General features: G+C 43.9%; 1 pseudogene; it reads right to left on the bottom strand.

The window, feature by feature from the left end:
* Positions 1 to 2496: 2496 nt before the first annotated feature.
* On the bottom strand, positions 2497 to 3759 carry LOC138384352 (glyceraldehyde-3-phosphate dehydrogenase pseudogene; annotated as a pseudogene).
* Positions 3760 to 4090: the final 331 nt, after the last annotated feature.

The following is a 4090-nucleotide window of genomic DNA, read 5'->3' as shown; positions in this document are numbered from 1 at the left end:
TGGATAGAGGAAACAGCAAGTGCAGAGCTTTGAAATGAAGCCAGACTGTGTAAGGAGCCATTGTGCTAGAGTGGAGTGAGCCAGTGAGATGAGGCCAGAGTCCAGTAGGGTTGTGTGTTAGGCATGGGAGAGGAAGCATATTATTTAAAGATGCCTAAGCCATTCATTCTAAGGATTTTGGTGTTTACTCTGTGTGAGGTAGAAAACCACTGGCAGGTTTTGAATAGATGAATTATATAAATTGACTTACTTTTAAAATGTATTACTCTAGTTGCTTTACTGAGGACAAAATATAGGGGAGCAAAGTAAATAGGGAGCTGTGATAGGCTACTCTGGGTAAGCAGGTTAGTGGCTTGGACAAGGATGGTAGTAGTGGGGTAGTAAAATGTGATAGGTTTCTAGGTATACTTTAAAAGATAATTTATCAAGATTTATTGCTAGGTTGATTTTGGAGTGTAAGAGAAAGAAATTAAATGAAGATGATTCCAAGGTTTTTTCCCCGAACTACTAGAAGGATAGGGTTGACATTTACTGTGATGGAGATATGAGAAGGAATAGATTAAGAGTGGAAGATCGCACATTTGTAGAAATAGATGGCTAGATAGAGAAATGGATATGGATGTATAGATATGTATATACATATATCTTAAATTTCAGATGCCTATTAGCCATCCAAATGAAGATGTTGAGTAGGCAGTAGGATAATTGAGTCTGCTGTTCAGGAAATAGTAGACCAGGGCTGGAGAAATCCGTCTCTGAGTCATCAATATATAAATGGCATTAAAAACTATGAGACTGGATGAGATTACCAATGAAACAAATGCAAATAGAAAAGATAAGCTCAACAGATGAGACCTAGAATATTTCAAAATTTAGAGGGCAGATTGATGGGGGGAAATCAGTAAAGGATTCTGAGAGCCAGAAAGGTAGGAGGAAAGCAAAGAGGTGTGGAATCCTAGAAGTCAAGTGAAAAATATGTTTCAAGGACCAGGAGCTGCCCATTGGATTTAAAAACATGAAGGTTTGGTGATCTTTACACTAAATGAATTGGGATCTGATTTAATTTGGAAATTAAGCTGCCCTTTCCCCTGTTCTGTAGTAGAACTCCAGGTGGATACACTGAGCTAAATGCTTGGACACAGACAGAAATAGGGCATAATATCAGAAGCAGTACCCAGCCACATTGGGTAAAGTAATAAGAAATTAGCTCAGGGGAGCTCATTGATGAACAGGAGCTAAAAGAACTACAGTTTTCATCTTGCATTCCATATCATCTCCTGGAGAGGCAATGGCAAATAAAAATGTGCTTGTTTCCCATTTGACTGATACTGAGGGATTATTTTTTAAATTAACTATTCATATTCTTTTATTTAAAGGTATGGCCTATGTGTGTAATTCCAAATAGGATGCTTTTGAGTCTCATTTAAGGAGTTAAGATATCTCCCGTAAGTCCTCTCAAAGCAGTTTCTTTTAGGACTCATAGCATCAAACTGCTATCTTGATAATTATGTTTATTAAATGAATTAGTGAGTGGAGAAAAAAGTAGTCATTTATTTTTCCTCTGGGGCAATATGAACCTTTAGTTTATTCTGATATTCAACTTCACTCAGCCTTACAACTTGGGATTTTTTGACTAGGTTGATTTGATCTTCTAATGTTTCCTGTGATACTGTCTAAATTGCTGATAGATGCCTATAGGAAAGGAGGATTAGCCCTCTTACTGTCTGAGTGTAACTGAGATCCAGCTTCTTCCATTTCCTATTATGGCAAATATCTGTGCTGGTAATTACCTAAAGCTATTAAAATATCTCCTTCCAGCCTGCCCCAGGGTCCCTGGCAATTTATAGCTACTATGTATGGCTTTCATTATTAGTGAAACTAGTGATAGAATTTCACCTTGGGTGTTATCTGGAATTGGGTTATCTGTGGGGGTGTTGCTAGGATTAGACACCAAGGCAGAATGATGTCATCATATTATTTAACATTAGCAAAGAGATGGGGATTCCAAGGTATTTGTGAGCTGCAAAAGGCTTCTGATTACAACAGTCAGGCTGATCAGAAGTTTTTTATACAGTTCTGTGTCCAATTCTCTTGCTTCAGTTGATATGTATTTTGCACCTATTGTGAGCTATGTTACCTTGTTACCTACAAAGTCATATTTTGCACTTTTTCCTAGTGGTGCCTTTACTGCTCATTCACCCTTCCAAAGAAATGTATCAACCAACTAAGAAAGAATAATATCACAATATGTTTCACAAGCCAGTCTTGTAAGTTTGAAGATGAAAATGTGAGATTTTCTCTGTCATTATGAGCAACGATGCTGAGCCAGACATTTGCTCTTTCAGAGACTTGAGCTTACATACTTATAAAATGGAAATGGCATTCACCTCCCAGAGCAAGAACCAAAAGTGCCTTGCATTCAATAGGCGTTTTGATAAATGGTAGGATTCCTTCATAAAATATTTTGTTTTATTTTATTTTATTTTATTTTTTTTGGCCGAGCACAGGGAACTTTATTGATGGTACATGACAAGGTGGGGCTCCCTAGGCCCCTCCCATTCTTCAGGGGCTGTGGCATGGAAACTGTGTCTTGAGGAGGGGAGATTCTCAGTGAGATGGGGACTGAGTAGGCAGGGACACCCCAGCAGCTGAGGCCTCTCTCTTCCTCTGTGCTCTGGCTGGGGCTGGTGGTCCAGGGCTCTTACTCCTTGGTGGCCATGTGGGCCATGAGGTCCACCACCCTGTTGCTGTAGCCAAATTCATTGTCGTACCAGGCAATGAGCTTTACGAAGTGGTCGTTGAGGGCGATGCCAGCCCCAGCATCAAAGGTGGAAGAGTGGGTGTCACTGTTGAAGTCGGAGGAGACAACCTGGTGCTCAGTGTAGCCCAGGATGCTCTTGAGGGGCCATCAGCCGCCTGCTTCACCACCTTCTTGATGTCATCATACTTGGCCGGCTTCTCCAGACATCAGGTCAGGTCCACCACCGACACGTTGGCAGTGGGGACGCAGAAGGCCATGCCAGTGAGCTTCCCGTTCAGCTCGGGGATGACCTTGCCCATGGCCTTGGCGGCACCAGTTGACGCAGGGATGATGTTCTGGAGAGCCCCATGGCCATCACGCCACATCTTCCCAGAGGGGCCATCCACGGTCTTCTGGGTGGCGGTGATGGTATGGACTGTGGTCATAAGTCCCTCCACGATGCCAAAGTTGTCATGGATGACCTTGGCCAGGGGGGCTAAGCAGTTGGTGGTGCAGGAGGCATTGCTGACAATGGTGAGGTTGTTTTGATACTTGTCGTGGTTCACGCCCATCACAAACATGGGGGCGTCAGCAGAGGGGGCAGAGATGATGACCCTTTTGGCACCCCCATCTAGGTGAGCCCTGGCCTTCTCCAGGGTGGTGAAGACGCCAGTGGACTCCACAACGTAATCATCATCCGCTTCACCCCATTTGATTCTGGTGGGATCTCACTCCTGGAAGATAGTTATGGGATGGCCATTGATGACAAGCTTCCCGTTCTCTGCCTTGACCGTGCCATGGAACTTGCCGTGGGTGGAGTCGTACTGGAACATGTAGACCATGTAGTTGAGGTCAATGAAGGGTTATTGATGGCGACAATATCCACTTTCGCCAGAGTTAAAAGCAGCCCTGGTGACCAGGCGCCCGATACAGCCAAAGCCGTTTATTCCGGCCTTCACTTTCACCATGGTGTCTTGGAGACGGTGCTGGCGCTGCGCGAGAAGATGCGGCTGTCTGTCGAACGGGAGGACCAGAGAGCCAAAATATTTTATTTATTCTTAATCCTACCTCAAGTACCAGACTCAGGGAGGCATCCTCAAGAGGCATCAAAATAGTGGCAGAATTATCTCCCGATGTGGACTGGGTATTGCTTTTGTCCATAGGTGACTAATTGGTGAGGGCTTGGTGTGGACAGACAAAAGTTCTTCCACAAAGGATGTCTGGGCACAGGTGCAGGCTTATCTAGTTGGTTGTCAAGGACACTAAGTAGTGCTGTGGCACCCCTAGCACATACTTACCAGAGTTTCCCCTCTTGGATCACTTTTCCTGCTCTGGTCTCCTGGGGTTTTT

This window comes from Eulemur rufifrons, chromosome 6 (genome assembly GCF_041146395.1).
Source record: "Eulemur rufifrons isolate Redbay chromosome 6, OSU_ERuf_1, whole genome shotgun sequence".
Classification (NCBI taxonomy): Eukaryota; Metazoa; Chordata; class Mammalia; order Primates; family Lemuridae; genus Eulemur; species Eulemur rufifrons.
Note: the sequence above shows the minus strand (reverse complement) of the source record. Positions and strands in the feature narration are given on the sequence as shown.